We start from the raw sequence: 20733 nt of genomic DNA, 5'->3' as shown, positions 1-20733 counted from the left end.
CAAGATGTGTGCTTCAGATTGCAAAATGAGCTAGGAAAGGTATGTAAGAATTGTAATGACACATTTGGAATGCAGGACTGCAATCTGCAAGGGTATTGTGGAAGAAAAAAGATTGGTGTCGGATTGCAACACAGGGAATTTGTTGATCGCCTACAAGATGGCTTTTTCGCGTGGCCTGTGCTCAAGTTTAGTTGGGGAAAGACAATCTTGGATTGGTTGTTCTGGAAAAACACAGGTCGCATTCGGGAGCTTAATGTAAATCACCTTTAGGAGGCAGTGACCATAATATGATTAAATTAATTCTGCAATTTGAGAGGGAGTAGCATGACTCACATGAATCAATATCGCAATACAGGGGCAGGAGGAAAGACTTTGCCGAGGTGGATTGGAGGAGGATACTGGCGGGGTTGACAACAGAGCAGTTGTCTGAATTACTGGGAATAATTCACAAGGCGCAGGATAGATATGTGCCGCAGAGGAAAGTGTTCTCAAGCGGCAGAGATAGGCAACCGTGGCTGACAAACGGCGGTAAGGATTGTATTAAAAAAAGGAAGCACATATAAGGTAGCAAAAGTGAGCGGGAAGTTGGATGTTTGGTAAGTTTCTTTTTTAAATATCCAGCAAAAGGGAACTAAAAAGTGATGAGAAGGGAAAAGATGAAATTTGACTGCAGAATAGCCGATAATATATTGTAGGATATCAAAAGTTCTTTTTTTTTCAATTATCTTGAGTAAAAGGGAGCTGAGAGTTGGTAGTGGGCCACTGGAAAATTATGCTGGTGATGTAGAAATGGAAGGCAAATCAATGGCAGACGGACTGAATTTGGGTTTACATCCACTTCATTGACGAAGACACCAGCAATGTTCCAGTGGTCCGTGAGCGCCAAGGAGCAGGCATGAGTGCTATAGCTATTGCAACGGGAAACTGCCAGACAAACCCTAAGAACCCAATATGGGTAAGTTCTTGCGCATTTTCATGCGAATGTTGATCTTTCCCTGATTAGTGAGAGCATCAAAGGATATTGAGAAGGCCGGTTTATGGGGTGAGTAAGGTCCAGGATCAGCCGTTATGGAATGGTGGATCAGACTCGGTGAGATGAATGGCCAAAGTTTGCTCATGTGTCTTATATGTTTATGCTTTTCTTGTCTTATGATCAAGCCTTCCTTTATTTCCTCAAAAAATATTAACAGATTTTTCAGTCATTATTCCCCTGAAGGAAACTATGCTGAATTGAGCCTAACACATAACGTGAGTCCAAGTACATCAAAAGCGCACTCGTAATAGCAGCATCCAACATTTTACCAACGACTGAAATAAGGGTCACAAGCCTGTAACTTTCAGAATGTATCGCCTCACCACCTCCGCTGTTAATATGGTGATTTTAAAATGGTTTCGTTACCACTTCCAATGCCCTTTTCCTTCTCGCAACTTATGTCCTTTGCCGCACGTCGCCTCTCTCTGGAGCTACAAATCACCCCTCCACCACCTTCATTCCCCAATGGCTTTATTTCTCTTTCACCAATCAACTTCCCAGCTCTGCACTTCACTCTTCCCCCTTGTTTCACTTATCACATTGTGTTTCTGTCCTTCACTCCCCGCAACACACCTTTTCCATCTAGTGCTCAGTTTTTTTTTCCTCCAGTGCTGCCGAAGTGTTTCAGCCTGAAGCTTCGAGAGCACGTTTTTTGGTATAGATGCTGCCTCCTCTCCTGAATTCGTCCAGTATTCTGTGTGTTTCTTGGATTCCAAAACCTTCCTCTTGTTCACAAGATTCTCTTTGATACTTAATTCTTGATTTCCCGTCTGTTATGGAACAATAGCGGGAATGGCTGCACGGCAGTGTTTCGTACGGTATGTGCGAGATGGAAACTCTGGGAGATCCCCAGTCTCCCGGTGCACATCTGCACCAGGAGAACCGAGCTGCAGATCCGCAGTGTCATAAGGAACTGGAGCTGCGGGTCTATGACCTTTGACTCAAACTTGAGAATGGGAAGCTGATAGCTAGGATCTATAGGCAGTTTATCACCCTGAGGTTGCAGGAGAAAGGCAACTAGGAGACTGTCAGGAGAAGGAAAGGAAGTGTCGTCGCTTCCCCTAATGAACAGTATACCAACTTGGATGCTGTTGAGAGCATGGACGAGCAGCACTGACCGGCCCTTGGCGCTGTATTTGGTGCTGTGGCTCAGAGAATAAGAGAGCTGAGGAGACTGCAGTGGTGATAGGAGAATCCATAGTCGGAGGAACAGAGACAAGATTGTTTGGGCGCGATAGCCAGACTCGGATGGTATGTTTCCTCCCTGCTGACAGGATCAGAGATGTTTCTGATCAAGTCCAAGACATTCTGCGGGGTGAAGGTCAGCATTCTGGCACCAATAACGTAGTTATAACAAGTGAGGAGGTCCTGAAGAGAGAATTGAGGGAGCTGGATAAAAAGCTGAAAAAATGACCTGCAGGATAGTAATAGCGTGATTAATGTCTCGATATCGCCAGTGGGGGAAGAATACGATGACTTGACAGGTGAATGCGTGGCTGCGGAATTGGCGTAGGAGTCAGTGCTTCAGATTTATGAACGGTTTCAGCTAATTTGGCAAAGAAATGGCAGCCAAAGTGCGAGTGCCGAACATGAGGTATTTGGTTTCCAGACAGAGACAGTATGCAGTGAGACTGCGAGCACGGAGCGCTCTGACGATGCGACAGAATGGCAGTTGGCAACGTGAGTTGCAATGCACAAACGTTTGTAAAAGGGTGAGTTCCGTATTGAAGGTGATATACGGAATAGGTGAGATGGTCTTGTGTCACAGTTGACGCGTATGACGTTATGGCATCACTAAATCTTTTTTGGAAAGATGACAGCTTGGAGCTTACCATCCAAGACACAGGTTGTATCGAAACGACAGACAGGTAGGCACAGAGGGTGGCATACCTCTGCTGATAAAAACTCAAATCGACTAATTAGAAAGGGTTACCAAAGGGTCTGAATGTTTTGATTCGTTGTGGGTAAATCTAAGGAACAGCAAGGGTAAAAAAAAAAAAAGCTGATATACAGACTGGCAAGCCCTTTTGATACAAACTGCCTTTTGGGCGGTAAGGATATGGTCTACAAAGGAAAACGGGATAAAAATGCATGCAAAACATGGAATGTTAGAATAGTCATAGGGGATTTCAATATGCAGATAGATTGGGAAAATCATTTTGGTGCAGGATCCTAGAGTGGACATTTCTAGAATGGCTACAAGATTTCTCTTTAGATTAGAGAGTTTAAGGTAATAGCCGTCATGGGGAAAGTGATCATACTATAATAGAATTTACACTGGCATTTGAGACGGAGAAGCTAGAGTCAAATGTATGATCATTACAGTGGAGTAAAGGGAATTGCAGCGGCATGAGAAAGCAGTTTACTAAAATTAATTGGAAAAGACCACTGGGACAGCTGGAGACACAGAATCAATGCTGGAATTTCTGGAAACAATCAGGAAGGCGTGAATGTATACAACCACAAGTGGAAGAAGCCTTATAAAGGAAATGCGTCATAACGTTGGCTGAAAAGAGATGTCAAAACTAGCACAAAAGCAATTAGTGCGAAGTTAGAGGATGGGGAAGCCCTTTTAAAAAAACAACTGAAGAGAAATAAAAAGTTATTAAAAAGGAAAATATGGAATGCGTAGCAAACTACTAAATAATATTAAAGACGATGGCAAACGTTTGTTCAGATACATAATGTGTACAAGAGAGATGTGAGTGGATATCGGACTGTTGGGAAATGATACTGGAGAGCTAGTAATAGGAGACAATGAAATGGCGGACGAACTGAATATATATTTTGCATCAAACGTTACTATGGAAACTCGAGCAGATAGAGAGTCTCTGTGGGCAGAAATGTCAGAAGTTGCCATTTCAAGGGAGAAAGTTCTTGGAAACTGAAAGGTCTAATGTGGATGTCTCCTGGACAGGATGGCATACATTCCAGGCTTCTGAGAAGGTGACTGAAGAGATGGTAGAGGCATTAGTTGGGATGTTTCAAGAAAGAAATCCTGGCACTGTTGCGAAGGAATGGAAAATTGCAAATGTCATGCCCCTCGTCAAGAAGCAGGAGAGGCACAACTAACGAAATTGTAGGAAAGTTCGTTAGACATCAGTGGTTGGTAAAATGTTGGAGTAAGTTGATAAGGATGTGGTTTGGCGTTTTGGAGGCGCATGTAAAATAGTCACTTGTCAGCATGGTTTCCTCAACGGAACCTCTTGCCTGAAAATCTGTTGGAATAATTTGGGAAACTAACAAGCAGGATAGAAAAACGGTATGTTGTGTACATGAATCTTCAGAAAGTACCGCTCGTGAGGTTGCATAATAATGTAAGAGTCCATGGTATTACAAAAACTACACTAGCATTGATTTGCAGAAGGCAAATTGTGGGAAAGAAGGGAGACTTTTCTGTTTGGCTGCCGGTGACTAGGGTTGCCCTCAGGGATCTGGGTTGGGACAGCTTCTTTCTTACGTTACATGTCAATGATTTTGGATGAGGAAACTGTCATTTTCTTTCGTGGAAAATTTGCAGATGATACGAAAATAGGTGAAGTTTCAGAAAGTTTGGAGGAGGTGAGACCCCACAGACAGACCTAGACAGAGTAGGGAAATGCACAAAGAAGTGGCAGATGGAGTACTTATCAGAAGGTTGATAGTCAGGCAATTGGCAGAAGAAATAAAAGGGCAGATTATCTTCCAAGCGCAGAAACAAACCAAAAATCTGAGGAGCACATGATTTCGGGTGCCCTCGGGCAAGAATGTGAAGTTAAGTTTCCCGGCTGAATCGGTGGTGAGGAAGGCAAATACGATGTTAGGCATCTATTTCCAGAGGAGTAGAATAAAAGAAAGGAAAGACGTATTATTAAGGCTTTATAAAGCAGAGATGAGGACTCACTTAGAGATTATGTACAGTTTCGGGCCCCTTTTCTAAGAAAGGATGTGCTGACATTTTTGAAAATTCAGAGGATGTATGAGGTTCAGGAAAATAAGTCCAGGATTGGAAGGATTATCATATGAAGAACATTGGATGGCTCTCGGCCTCTACTGTCTAGAATTCAAGCCCATGCAACGCTGAATGGCTTTGATAGGGAAACTCTGGAAGGCTTGCATCCCATTGTGCGGGAATCTGAGGCCAGAGCCAACAGGAGAATAGAGGGATGTCCTTTAGAAAGGGGATGTGGCGGAATGTCTTCAGCTAGACAATTGTAAATATGTGGAAATTGTTGCCACGGGCAGCTGTGGGGCCAAGTTATTTAGTATATTTTAGGCACAGCTTGATTGAACCCTGATTAGTCAGGACATGAAAGGATACTTGAGAAGGCAGGAGATTGTGACTGAGAGGGGAAAAAAATGGATCAGCTATGATAAAATAGTGCAGCAGACTTCATGTGCCAAATAGCCGCATCCTTCTCCTATGTCTTATGATCCTAAGCTCTTCTGATTTTATGGTATTGGCGACCAATGTACCAGATACAACAAAGTATTGGAAGGCAAAATGGAAAATAAGAAATAATAATAATAGCTGAATAAGCAATAAATATCAATATCGAGAATATGAGGTGGAGAGTCACTTTCAATTGGTCCAATATGCCCTGAAATCTCTCGTTTGTTCTCCTTATACCTTAAAATATGGTCTTCTTGGAAATGTTGTGCTCCCCTTGTCTGCACACGTCGCGCAGCTATAGTCTCGCCTGGTTATTAGAGCCAACACTCCCAGTCCCTGCAGATACTATACGGGAAATGTGCTCACACTTTTGTCCTGTTTTATGAGAACAAGGAGATCTGACCCAGGATATCCTTCCCCCACTCTGCCCAAAACATTGACGCCTTCGTTTCCCGTGCTGTTATGTTCACTAACTCTGGAAAATAATCCAATGAAATACAGAGATGTCCGGGGTAACTTGTCTACTTATTGTTCTATTCGTGAGGTACTCACATATAACGTATTGCCATAATGGCGTATGCCATTCAGGTACCTCCTATATATAACTCACAATGAATTATGGAAATAAAGAAAACGTAATAACAATATATGCAAAGTGTTACGAAAATGCTTACAATCTGTTCGGCCTCACACATCCGACAGTCCCTCACGTCACTTTAGTGCTGAGTGTCGGTAACATATGGACCCTCTGTACCGTCCCACTTAAAATAGCACCTCAACCCATAGTGCGCACAAAGAGAAGGCTGAGTGAACATTGCACCGTTTCTCAGAGAGTTTCTCACATAACCAACTTTTGTATCTTCTTCATATTCTTCAAATAGGAGATGGTTCTGGATAAAACAAGTCAATATCGGCTGGTAAGTGGAATTCGAAAGCTGTGTTTGTCTGCAGGCGTTAAATGAACCAGGCCCGTCGCAACATTGGGTGTGCTTTCATGCTGCCGGAAGGGTGGGAGGGAGAGAACAAAGAATATAGAAGAATACTGCATTGGAACAGGCCCTTCGGTCAACAATATTGTGCCGAACTGGAAAGTAAATGAACCAAACCCCCCGCCAAACGAATCTCTCTTACTTACACAATGCCCATATTCTTCCGTCTTCCTCACAATCACAGGGTTTCCTATCTTACCATCTCCTAAAACCTCTGATGTATTTGCCTGTACCACCACGCCAGACAGCACAGTCCAAACATTCACCACTCTCTGGATTAAAAGTTACCCCTCACATCGCCTTCGAACATACCCTCTCTCATCTACAATCCATGACCTCTGTTATTAGATATATATACCCTGGGAAAAAGAAACTGCCTGTGTACTCTAACTGCGCCTCTCACAATTCCCAGTCAGCTTCCTTCGCTCCAAAGCAAACAAAACTTGTCGTGTCTAATGTTAGCACATGGCTTCTAAACCAGGCAGCATCCTGGTAATCCTCTTCTGCTCTCTACCCAAACCCTCAACATCCTTCCTACGGTGGCATGACTAGAATTATATGCAATACTCTAGATTTTCATAAATTTATAACATAACCTATTGCCATTTGTACTAAATATCTTAACTAATAAAAGCAAACATTGCATAAGCTTCCTTAACCGCCTTATCGACCTTTGTAACTGTTTCTGAGGTGCTATGCACTTGGACTTCAAGATCTCTCTATGCAGCAAAATAATTAAGGGTTTTTTTTTCAATAGCAGAGTACTTGCTCTTCGCATTTGCCCGACCAAGGTGCAACATTCCAAATTCATCGGGGTTAAACTCCTTCTACCATTTTTCTGTCTATATCTGCAACTGATCTATGTTGCGCTGTACGTTTTGCAAGTTTTTTCTAAACTATCCACAACTCCACAAATCTAGGTAGCATCCGAAAACTTACTAACAAATCTGTCGACATTTGCATCCCGCTTATTTATTCACATCATGAACAGAAGGGGTCTCAGCCCAGATCCCTGCTGAGCTTCACTAATTAGAACTCCAGATTCAAAAAGGCCCTTCAGCAACTAATTCTCTCTTGTAAGAAACTAACGTGAGACTCACGTGTAAATAGTTTCCAGCATTTCTCTTTTTTCCCCTTTTCATGTAGATGTAAAATGTTAGCTAGTATTCAGTCCTCTAGGATCTCTCACGTGGCTAGGGAGGAGATATTTGCCAAGGACCGTGCAATTCCTTCTCTTTCTTCCTTCTCTAACCTGTGGAAATTCCATCAGGTCCTGGAGACTTATCCACCTGAAAATTCATTCGGAGGCTCAACACTTCCTTCTCCTACTTCACCTCTAAACACCTAACATATTTGTACACTGAGCTCCGATCTGTTGCTCCTCCATGTCTTTTACCTTGATAAATACGGAAGCAAAATACTCAGTGAATACGTCACTTACATTTTCCGCATTGAAGCAAACATAGCCTTCCCTAGCTCCCCAAAGTGAAATGATTATACACTGTCCATAGTTAGTCATTTGCTGTTGATGTTTCTATTGAATACTGCTTAATTAAATTCACTTTAATCCTGCTTGCCAGGGACTTTTCACGTCCCCTTTTGGTTTTCCTCGTTCGCATTTTTCGTTCTTTACTGGCTTCGTTATACTCTCGATTTCCACCGTTTGATCCGAATTTAGGGAGCTTTACATACGTTTGCTTTTTCACTCCAGCACCTCCTCTCGCTGGAGTGTGCACGTTTGGATTTAATAAAGCATCCTGGATACATTTAATACATTCTCCCCGTCTATTACTCTTGCACTGAGAATGTACATTTTTGTATCGGGGAAGTTGAAGATCCCCATGAGATCAAACTTGTAATTTTACACATGTTGTTATTCACATTACATGGCTGTTCATTAATGTTCTAGCAGCTATTGCAGAGCCTGTAGTGTAAACCAGTCAGTGTGATCGTACGCTTTCTATTCCAGAAGCCTCCGTCGTCACGCTACTCCTCCAAGAACTGATAAAGTGTGACTGCTGCATTGTGTGAGAGGGGAGATAAGCTGGGCCAGTGCCCCAGCGAACCGCAGTAGGGCTCCACGGTTTGGAGCAAACGGAGGAAAGGGGTTTGGTGGAAAATTTGAACTTGATGTTGAAGCTGGACGGTCAACGTGTCCAAAGGGAAGGTAGTTTGATGTCCCGGTGCTGCCTCTGAGCATATCGGGAAGGGATCAGTGTTGAGTGTCAGTGAGATGTGGATTGTGGGTGACAATTAACTGCACGATGTCGGAGCAGTAATTATTTTTCTTATTTTTCCACCCTCTCCATCAGGGTATCATATTACTTCAGCTCGAAGCAGTCAGGGTAAGTGGCATCCGAATGCTCTGTCCGTGATTGCGTTAGTTAATGAACCAGAGACGTTACGGTACCAGCCTTGTGCTCATGCACGGTCGGGCGGGGAGCGAAGCGGCGAGAAAGAGAAGAAACTCTCTTCACTTTGCTCTTTCAAGGGAAGGAACGGTTTTGAACAGCTTCCTTCGGCTCCTGTAATGTCTCCACGACCCCGGTGTGGTCACTGATCTCTGTCCCTACCCTGAGCTCCTGAAACATTGCCCAGGCATGATTCTCCCTATTATAAACTGTGCGGACCATCCTAGTTTATCCTGTACATAGATAAGAATACACTGAACAGTGCAGGTTTTTGTAGCCCCTTTGGTCCTTGATGTTTTAGCGCCTCTAAACTTGTTCTCCGACAAAGCCGTCTATTGCTCCGTTATCCGTGTGCTAAGAAAATCTCTGAATTGATCCTAATGCATGTGTCTATACTACCACCATTGATACTGCGTTTCACACACTCACTACTATGCGTAAAAACACACTTTTGGCAGCCCCTATACATGACCAAAAAATCGCTTTAAAATTCCCTCCCCTTTTCAGATGTTTCCAATCTGGGGTGTAGCACAATTTCCCAGTGTGGTTTAACTCGAGTTTTATAGAGCTGCAACATTACCTCGCGGCTATTGAACTCGTTCCCCGGGCGGTTTATCCTAAACCATCCATAGACACTCTGAACCATTCTATTTAATGGCGCGGAAACATTAAGGGATAATGGACGTCAACGTTGAAAGTGCTTCTGCTCTTCAATATGTTCAATTACAGTAAACTGTCATTAACCATGGATTCTGCAATCAAATACGGCCTTTCAAAGTGTAATTCTTCACTCTTCCCATACTCAACTTGACCTGCCATTTCTCAACCCAGCTCTGCATCTATCAATGCCCAGTTTGTAACTTGAGATAACCCACCACATGATCCATCACAGCATCCATGTTTTGCCTGTTTACTATGTCTATCCATTTCCTCATCCAACTCATTTGTAAAATTCAGAAAATCCAGGAGTCACAGAACAGATCGCTACGGATCACAGCATCTCATTGACCTCCAGGTGCAATAATCTCCAACTGCTCGCCCACTGTCTCTTGGGCACGCCAGTCCTACCTACACAGACAAGATTCTCTGGATCCCCTATCACATGACTTTCTGAGTGGTCCAACAATGAGGAATCTTATTAAACATCTTAATAAAATTCATGTATACACCATCCTCCTACAAACCATTAACGTGGTTTGCAGCATCAGAAAGAATTCAATCACATTTTTGAGACATGACCTGCACCTGGCAAGACCATGCTGACCATCTCTAATCAGACTCTATTTCTTCAAATGCCTGTATATACTGCCTGGATATCTACTGGAGCATTTTACACACAATGGCATAAGCTTTACTGTTCTATGATTCCCGCCATTATCCCCATTAGATTCTTTGAACAAAAAATAAACATTTACTCCTTGAAATCCGCCGGTACGACTGAAGAGGGCAGTAGGACGCAAAGTCCATCGCCAAAAGCGCCTAAAGACCTTACTGCTCTTCCCTTAGAAAACTGGAGTAAATATCCCCCGGCACCAGAGACTTAACTATCCTCAGGTTCTTGAAAGGATTCAGCTCATAAGACCAGAAGATACAGGAGCAGATTCGGCCCATCGAGTCTGCTCCGCCATTCAATCATGGCCTGATCCAATTCTTCCAGTCATCCCCTTTCGCCCGGTTTCACCCCATACCCTTTGACGCCCTGGTTAATCAAGAACCTATCTATCACTGCCTTAAATACTCCCAACGACTTCGCCTCCACAGTCGCTGGTGGCGACAAATTCCACAGATTTACCACCCTCTGCTGACTGAAGTAATTTGTCCGCATCTCAGTTCTCAAAGGACGTCCTTCAATCCTGAAATCCTGCCCTATTTTCCTGGAGTCCCTTACCATGGGAAATAACTTTGCCATATCTTTTCACGCCTTTTAAAATTCGGAATGTTTCTCCGAGATCCCACCTCATTCTCCTGAGCTCAAGGGAATACAGCCGAAGAGCTGCCAGACGTTCCTCATGCGGTAACCCTTTCATTCCTGGAATCATTCTTGTGCAGCTTCTCTGAACCTTCTCCAATGTCAGAATATATTTCTAAAATAATGAGTCCAAAACTGCCCAAAATACTCCAAGTGTGGTCTCACGAGTGCCTTGTAGAGCCTCAACATCACATCCCTGCTCTTATATTCCAAGTGAAGTGAGGTACAATAATAGCAGGGGTGTTGTGGTGGGAAATTTTAATTTCCCAGATATTGATTGGCATCTTCCTAGAGTGAAGGATTTAGATGGAATGGAGTGGTGCGTTGAGGAAGGGTTCTTGACACAATATGTAGATAAGCCTACCAGAGGAGAGGTTGTACTTATTCAGGTATTGGGAAATGAAACTGGTCAGTTGTCAAGTATCACAGTGGAAGTGCATTTTGGAGCTAGTTATCACAATTCTCTCTCCTTTGCCACAGCATTGTGGAGGGATAGGAACAGACAAGTTAGGGAAAGGTTTGATTGGACAAGGCGAAATATGAGGCTATCAGGCAGGAAAATGGAAGCATAAATTGTAAAAAAAAAAAAAAAGTTCTCAGGGAAACGTACGGAAGAATTCTGGAAAATGTTCAAGGGATATTTTCGTGGGGTCCTACAGCGGTACGTTTCAATGAGACAGGGAAAGGATGGTAGGATACAGGAACCGTGGTGTACAAAGACAGTTATACTTAAAGGAGAACTTGCGAAAGGTTCAAAAACTAGACCGTGATTGAGATCTAGAAAATTATAAGGCTAGCAGGAATGAGCTTAAGAATGAAATTCGGAGAGACGGAAAGAGCCATGACAAGGCCTTGTGGGAAAGGATTAAGGAAAACCCCAAGGCACTGAACAAGTATGTGAAGAGCAAGAAGATAAGTCGTGAGATAATAGGACTAATCAAGTGTGACAGTGGAAACACTTGTATGAAACAGGAGGAGACAGTTGAGGTACTTAATGAATACTTTGCTTCACTACGGAAAAGGATCTTGACGATTGTAGCGATGACTTGCAGCCGACTGAAAAGCTTGAGCATGTTGATGTTAAGGAAGACGATGTACTGGAACTTTTGGAAAGATCAAGTTGGATAAGTCACCGGGACCCGAAGGAATGCACCCCAGGCTACTGTGGGAAGCGAGGGAGGAGATTGATGAGCCTCTGGGGATGATCTTTGCATCATCAATGACAGCGAGAGAGGTTTCGGAGGATTGGAGAGCTGCGGGTGTTGTTCCCTTATTCAAGAAAGGGAGGTGAGATAGCCCAGGAGATTATAGACCAGTGAGTCTTACATTAGTGGTTGGTAAACTTATAGGGAAGATCCTGAGAGGCAGGATTTATGAACATTTGGAGAGGCATAATATGATTAGGAGTAGCCAGCATGCCGTTGTCAGCATGTCGTTGCCTTACGAGCCTGATTGAATGTTTTGAGGATGTTATTAAACCCATTGATGAAGGTATGACCGTAGCTGTAGTGTGTATGGATTTCAGCAAGGCATTTTAATAGGGTATCCCATGCAAAGCTTATTGAGAAAGTAGGTAGACATGAGATCCAAGGGGATTTTTCTTTATGAATCCAGAACTGGCTTACCCACAGAAGAGAAAGAGTGGTTGTAGACGGGCCATATTCTCCATGGAAGTCGTTGAACAGTGGTTTGCCTCAGGGACCCCTACTCTTCGTGATTTTTATAAATGACCTGGATGCGGAAGTGGAGGGATGGGTTAGTAAATTTGCTGATGACACGAATGTTGGGGTTGTTGTGGATCTTGTAGAGGGCTGTCACAGCGGGACCCTGATAGGATTCAAAACTGGGCTGAGAATTGGCAGATGGAGTTCAACCCAGATAAGTGTGAGGTGGTATATTTTGGTAGGTTAATAATGATGGCAGAATATTGCATTGACGGTAAGACTCTTGGCAATGTGAAGGATTCGAGGGATCTTGGGTTCCAAGTCCATAAGACACTCAAAGCTGCTACGTTGGTTGACTGTGCGGTTGAGAAGGCATACAATGTATTGGCCGTGTGTTTAAGTGCCGAGAGGTAATGTTGCAGCTATATAGGACCCTGGTCAGACTCCACTTGGAGTACTGTGCTCAATTCTGGTAGCCACACTACAGGAAGGACCTGGAAACTATAGAAAGGATGCAGAGGAATTTTATAATGAGGTTGCCTTCATTGGGAGCATGCCTGATGAGAATCAATTGAATAAACTGGGGCCTTTTCTCATTGGAGCGACAGAGGATGAGAGATGACCATATAGAGGTGTACAGGGTAATGAGGGGCATTGGTCATGTGGATAGTCAGAGGCTGTTTCCCAGTAGTGAAGTGGCTAGTACGAGAGGACATAGTTTTAGGGTGTTTTTAAGTAGGGACAGAGGAGATGTCAGGGGTATTTTTTTATGCAGAGAGTGGCGAGTGTGTGGAATAGGCAGCCGGCGGCGGTGGTGGAGAGGGAACCGATAGGGTCTTTTAAAAGGCTCCTGGATAGGTACATGGGGCTTCGAAAAAATACAGAGCTATGGGTAAGCCTGGGAGGTTCTAAGGTAAGGACATGTTGGGCACAGCTTTGTGGGCCGAAGGACCTATATCGTGCTGCAGGTTTTCTATGATTCTGTGTTTCTGTGCCTCGAGAAATGAATGCCAACATAGCAATCGCCTTGATTAACAACCGACTCAACCTGGAGGTTAACCTTTAGGGTGTCCTGCACAAGAGGTCCCAATTCCCTTGCAGCTCTGCATTTTGAATTCTTTCCCGATCAAAATAATAGTCTGTCCGTTTATTTCTTCCACCAAAGTGCAAGTCCATAAACTTTCGAACATTGTATTTCATTTGCCAATACTTTGCCAATTCCCCTAAACTACCTACATCTCTCTGTAGGCTCTCTGTTTCCTCAACACTGCCCGCTCCTCCACCTATCCTGGTATCATTGGCAAATTTGGCCATAAATCCATTAATACTGTAGTCAAAATCATTAACGTGCATCGTAAAAAGTAACGGTCCCAACAGTGACAACTGTGGAGCTCCATTGGTAACCCGTAGCCAACCAAAATACGATCCTCTCATTCCACTCTCTGTTTTCTGTCGATCAGACTAGTAACCAAGCTAGTAACTTCCCTGTAGTTCCATTGGCTCTTTTCTTGCTAAACAGACTCATGTGCGGCACATTGTCAAAGTCCTTTTGAACATCCAAGTACACCACGTCTACTGCATCTCCTTTGTCTACGCTGCTTTTAATTTCCTCAAAGAATTGCAGTATGTTTGTCAGGCAGGATTTTCCTTTCAGGAAACCGTGCTGGCTTTACCTTTCTTGTCATGTGCCTTCACGTACTCCGTAATCTCATCCCGGACAATCAATTCCAACAACTTCCCAACCACTGATGTCATGCTAACACGTCTATAGTTTCCTTTCTGCTGCCTCCCACCCTTCCTGTATAAAGGAGTAACATTTGCAATCTTCCAGACATCCGCTACCATGCCAGGATCTATCGATTCTTGAAAGATCATCGTTAATGCCTCCGTATTCTCTCCAGCTACTTCTTTCAGAACACGGGTGTGCAATCCGTCAGGTCCAGGAGATTTATCCACCCTCAGACCATTAAACTTCCTGAGCACCTTTTCAGTCGTAATTTTCACAGCACGTGCTTCACTTCCCTGACACTCGTGAATGTTCGGTACACTGCTGACTCTTCCATTGTGAACACTGATGCAAAATACGCGTTCAGTTCCTCTGCCATCTCTACATCTCTCATTGCAGTATCTCCGGCGTCATTTTGTATTGATCCTATTTCTGCCCTCGACTCTCTTTTACACTTAACGTACAATAAACAGCTTTTGGTATCTCCTTTGATATTAGTCTCCAGCTTCCTCTTGTAATTCATCTTTTCCTTCTTAATGACCTTCGTAGTTTACTTCCGCAAGTTTTTTAAAGCTTCCCAATGCTCGATCTTCCCACTAGCTGCGGCTTTATTTTATGGCCCGTCTTTTGCCTTTACATCGGCTCTGACTCTACTTGCCAGCCGCGGTCCTGCCCTTCTTCTTCTTGAAATTTCTTCTTCTTTGTCTTTCCTTCAAATGTCCCTTTCCAGTCAACTTCGGCCAGTTTCCCTTCCATGCCATTGCAATATCCTTTATTCCATTGAAATTCCACACATTAGATTTTATTTTCCCTCTCAAATATCAATATGAACTCGATCATATTGCGATCACTGTTCCCTAATGGTTCCTTAACCTTGTGCTCTCTTACCACCTCCAATCATTGCATAACACCCAATCCAGCACAGCCGATCCGCTAGTTGGCTCAGCAACAGACGGTTTCTAAAATGCTATCCCTTAAACATTCTACACATTCTCTCTCGAGGTTCAGTACTGACCCAGTTTTCCCAATCCATTTTCATGTTAAAATCCCCAACGATTATCATGACATTGCCTTTCTGACATGAGTCTTCTATCTCCTGCTGTAATTTGTAAACCACATTCCGGCTGCTGTTTGGAGGCCTGTATACAACTGCCATTAATGTCCTTTTACCCTTGCTATTTCTTAACTCAACCCATGGAGACTCTACGCCTTCCAATCCTATGTCACCTCTTTCCAATGATTTAATATTATTTCTTATACACAGAGCTACAGCACCCCCTCTGCCTACTAACCTATCTTTCCGATATACCTTATATCCTTGGAGGTTCAGATCCCGATGGCAGCCATCCCTTAGCCAAGTTTCAGAGATAACCTCAACGTCATATTGGCCAATCTGCAGCTGAATTGTCAGATCGTCCATTCTATGCACTTATCCTACACAACATTGACCTGTTCAAGCATATCAGCCTGTTATAGTTGTGCTCACATTTGTCAAGATCTTTCTGAATCATGAATACTGAGAGAAATATTCATTAAGGACCTTTCCTACCTCTCCGACACCAGGCTCTGTTATTCCTGATCAGTCCTGTCGTGACACATGTCATCCTTCAGGTCCCCACATCCGTGGAAAACACCTTGGATATTTAGTCTCCTTGCTGGCGATATTGTTACCCTGTCTGATCGTAGATCCCATGCTCTCTAACGGTAGGAATGCGTTTCTCAGCGCATCTGTGCCGCCGGCTCTCCACACTCAGCCGGCCAAGCACTGCCGATTTTTGGGGCCGGTTCTCTGCTGATGAGGACGATCCCGTCAATAAAGGGACAGCGGTTGCACTCAGGAAGTTTCCCCTCACCTTTCTCTTACACCTTTCAGTGAGGAGATCTGGTTCGTTGCCACTGGCAGAGCGGATTGCCCACGCATGTGAGGACGACGGAAATCGCTTTGGATCCCCCCACCTTGCTTCGTATCAATCACCGCTTTCGGCACGCACTCCGCTAATAACGCATTCCCATACCGTTATTCAGTAATCAAAGCACTGGCCTATTCACCCAGCCTGGCCTCGGCACCCGATAACCAACACGTGACCGATCATCACCGACCCCCACAGTAACCACAATGTGGCTGGCTGAGGAGCCCAGTTCTAGGACTTCCGGTCTCCTGTGCTCTGATTATGGGAAGGGGTTAAAGTTTTCCGGTGTTCACACTCTCTGGTATCGGTACTGACTATACACTATCCCGCTGATCGCTGTCCCGCCGTCGTATAACCGTTAATCCATCCAGCTGCATGACTCAATAAAACTGACGCTGTTTGCATTAAACTGGTCTCTGTCTCTTGCTAAAAGCTCGCTGCCTTCGATACCGGCGGGCCATTAGGAAGGTCTGTGCAGCCCCACCGGACGCATAGAGCAGCCTGCTCCCAGAGCAGACAATGCAATGGCCTGAAACAGCCCATCCCAATTCCCTCCCAATGCCGAGTCACTCTGAGGCAACTGCAAGCTGCTGGTGAAGCCGCCTGGTGTGTGAGGGTGAGGAAATGGTGCGGCACACCGACGCAGGGACTGTCACCAGTGGGATTACTCTCTTGGGTCCGATAGGCAAAACGAACTCCCGTCGGTTTGATATCACTTGGCGTGGAAGTACTCTGGTCTGAAGCGATGGCTGAGCTGGGCAGACTGCAGGTGGGTGTTAGCCGGGTGACGGACCGGGTCTCCCCCACTCCGGGCAGACGGTTTTCCTACGCTTCTCCCCCTCCAATCCCAGGGCTGTAAATCACCGCGGGGCGCGTCACTGAACCCCTATCGCTCGGAGACAGTAACACCAGGGATGGAAGACATGGCAGTCGGGTGTGTGGGAATCAGGGACATTAATGGTCACGGTGGGGAGTGGAGCATTCACTGCAGGACAAGCAGAAGGATGCCGAGTGTGAGGGTGGGAGGAGGGATAAATGACTGGTCGGTGGAGAGAAACGTTTGACACCAAAGTAAGGGTCGTTGAGGGTGGGTAGAGGGTGGCATTTCTGGAGGTGACTCGTGCGGATAGATGGCTTTCAGAGAGAACGGCCATCGAGCTTTCGGGGGACGGGGGAAGGGGCGTGGAGGAGAACGGATTCAGCAGTAGGCTTAATATCACAGTGCTATGTTTGGAATTTGTTTTACGGCAGTCGTTCAGTAAAATAAATACTGAAATGTCTTTCTAAAATAAGTGTTTTAAGGTAAATATGTAGTTCTTAAACAGAGGGTAAATATTAAGGTAGTGTAGAGGGGTACATTGTCCATTTAGAAATCTGGTGCTGGAGGAAAATAAACTTCCTGAAACTTGGTGTGTGGGGCCTCAGACACCGTCAATTCTTCATTGACGGCAGCAATGAGAAGAGGGCATGTCCAGGATTGAATATCTTTAATGATGGATGCCCCATTTCTAATCATCTATTTTCGAAGATGCCTTCGATGTCTGAGAGGCTGGTTCCCGTGATGCACTTGGCTGAGATTTCTGCGGGTTTTTATTAATATATATTTTCTGTGGAAATGATGGAAGTTCCGCCGGGTGATAATTGAAAGTTCAGGGAAGAGTTGCGGTTTTGGGAGGTTCGCCGCCCGTTAACACATGAGGGGCGCGGAAGCAAACACAGACTGTAACCCTCAGTACACCGATTTCCCGACCAGTGGATGTCCTGTTTTTCCGTTTTCATCTCGCAACCTAACATTTCTCTTCAGTACCACTTTATCTTTTCTATCGATGTCATTGGTACTGATAGGTACCAAGACACCTAGCTGCCTACTGTTCCACGTCAGAATATTATGGTTCTGATCTGAGACATCCCTGATCCTGGCAGCTGAGAGTCAACATATCATCCAGGAGTCTCTATCGCGCCTACAGAATCTCGACTCTGCTCCTCGGACTTTTCAATCTCCTTCAAACCCTGTAGTCCTCTTCAATACTCTTCGTTTGTGAGCAGCAGCCGCAGATTCAGTGCCAGAAACCGGGCCACAGCGACCCCCGCCCCTTTCTTGTAGGCAGTCATCAACGGTATTTACAGTGTCTTAATAGAGAGGGGAAAGGGCACAGAAAACTCCGCACTGGCTCCCGTTTCCTTTCCTTCTGCTGACAAAAACCCAGTTGCCTCCCTCCTGCAATCTAGAGACGCCGGCCTCCCTGCAGCTCCTATCTGTCCACAGTCGCTTTTGTGAGCCAAAATTCATCGAGCGACAGCGCCAGTTGCTTAATGTGTTCACGGGGGAGCCACAGCTCGATGTTTCTGATGCTAATTTGGTTATCCGGAAGACCATATCTGAAGCACGGAACAAAAGTCCGCCACTGGAGACATTCTCTCTGCGCCACTGTACCCTCATGGGCGAGGAATGAAAAATTAGGGAGAAAAAGAGAAATCGATTAGATAATTAGTTCACCTAAACCTGATCTCGCGGAGCCTGGTGATCCAAAGCCACTCCAAACACTGGCCCACTCGCAACAATGCCCTTTCCCAGAATGGCCGCCCCGCAAAATTATGCTATTTTAACTCAACGTTTCTAATGAATCCCGCTCAACTATTGGCCTCAGTCCAACTCCGAAAAGTTCTGTCTTTTAAAACTTGAGAGCGGACCTGATAGAAAAGATCACAGTCAAAATCTGAAATGCTCCCGCGAAGTTCCACCTTTTAAATCATGAACGCGCACCTGATTGTAATGACAACTCAAAGTTTTCACACCGTTTCGTAAAATCACCAACTTCAGCTTCTCCACTACCACATTACCTTGTTCTCGACGTCAGTCAGGGTTGGGAGGTGCTGTTCCGCACAGCATGTCTGGATAGAGAGATAGATGGAGATAGATAGGTAGATAGATAGATAGATAGACAGACAGACAGATAGATAGATAGATAGATAGATAGATAGATAGATAGATAGATAGACAGTCAGATAGATAGATAGGTAGATAGATAGATAGATAGACAGTCAGATAGATAGATAGATAGGTAGATAGATAGATAGATAGATAGGTGGATACGTACATAAGCCGACAGAACCGCGTGTCAGGATTGCAGTGAGGCACTCTGGGATATTGCGGGCAAAGCGAGGCGAGAGGAGCGGTGGCCCCTCAATATTCCTGGATGCCATACGACCATAAGGCCATGTGATGTAGAGGCAGAATTTGGCCATTCCGTCCAGCGAGACGACTTCGCAATTTGTTTCCCGCTGATCCATTACCCTTTCAGCCTCAGACTCGTGCCTTCTCCCCATCATCCTTTATATGTTTATAAACTCTTGTCTTGAATATTCTCAATTTCCAGCCGCCTGTGGCAACGCAGTCTAGAGGTTCATTTCTCTGCCTATATACAATCCTCTTCTTCTGCATTCTAAATGGTTGGCCCTGTGCTCTGAGGTTTCGTCTTCAGGTCCGAAATTCCCCCAGCGCGGGAACGTCCTCGCCAGATAAACTCCATCGAGCCCTTTTAGCATCCGACAGGTCTAATGGCTCCATGTATTATCAGAGAATGTACATCCTGAAATTCTTGCTCTTCGCATACATCCTCGAAACAGAAGAAAACCCTGGAAAAATAATGAACCACGAAAAATATCACCAGCCCCATCTCCCGCCCCCACCCCCTCACTTGCTCCTTCAGGAAGCATCAGGGCTGACCACCCAACAAACAAACAAGTAACAGCAAACCCCACGAAGAGTGACGGAGGTCAACAAACCTATTAATCACCTGGTAATATCGGCATGTCTCATGTTCTCAATCTTACAAACAGAGAGAGGTTTCACCCCTTTCCACAGAGAGAGAAGAATAAAACAAACGTCACGTATCAGGATTTTCTGAGGATTTGATGGCCAGCGTTAGAGAGAATAATTCAATAGATTTAGTCTCAACATTTTCATATGATATAATCTGACCCTTCTGAATCATTTTTTTAAACTTAAATTATATGATTAGAGGAGTGAAGTTGACGGCATTACTGAACGTGTCTGATACAAGATATTGGTCTAGCCCCGTTTTGTTCTTTTTTGGGTTTTTTTTCTGTTTTTTTCTTTTGGGGATTTTTTTGTTCATATATATTTTTTTTCTTTTTATTTCTTTTTTTAATGACTAATTTCATTATGAGTTTTGAAGTCTTTTATATCTATGTTACTTAAAATCCGTTTTGTATTTGCTGATTAAGATTATTCCAATAAATTTGTACCAACTTTGTTATTAAGTTTATAATTTTGAAAATTAATAAAAATATTTTAAAAGATTTAGTCTCATCCAAACTGAGGCTTTTCTTCCTCGGGTAAGGTGGCACTGAAACAAGTAATCATAGACTAATGGAAAAAGTTGAAATATTTAAGCGGAACATGAGAGGAAACATCTTCACGGAGGGGTCAGTGGGAGTCTGGAATGAGCTGTAAGAAACAGTAGTAAATGCAAGTTGAATATCAACATTCAGAAGACCCGCTGATGGGTACATGGATGCGAATGGAATGAAAGCGGCGGTTCTTGTGCAGGCAAATGGGACTGGGCCAGGCAATATGCTGTCACAAATCAGAAGAGTGAGGCGGTCTACTTACGTGTGTGGTGTTCGATAGCTCTA

At 44.3% G+C, this 20733-nt stretch overlaps 1 long non-coding RNA gene across 1 annotated transcript; it reads left to right on the top strand.

The window, feature by feature from the left end:
* Positions 1-6296: 6296 nt before the first annotated feature.
* Positions 6297-16445, top strand: LOC140206950 (uncharacterized). The gene is made up of 3 exons (XR_011888438.1): positions 6297-6322; positions 8707-8739; positions 16038-16445. It is a non-coding gene; the product is annotated as an uncharacterized lncRNA (long non-coding RNA).
* The last annotated feature ends 4288 nt before the right edge of the window (positions 16446-20733 follow it).

Source organism: Mobula birostris, chromosome 13 (genome assembly GCF_030028105.1).
Source record: "Mobula birostris isolate sMobBir1 chromosome 13, sMobBir1.hap1, whole genome shotgun sequence".
NCBI lineage: Eukaryota > Metazoa > Chordata > Chondrichthyes > Myliobatiformes > Myliobatidae > Mobula > Mobula birostris.
The sequence above is the reverse complement of the archived record's forward strand: the minus strand, read 5'-3'. Positions and strand labels throughout refer to the sequence as shown.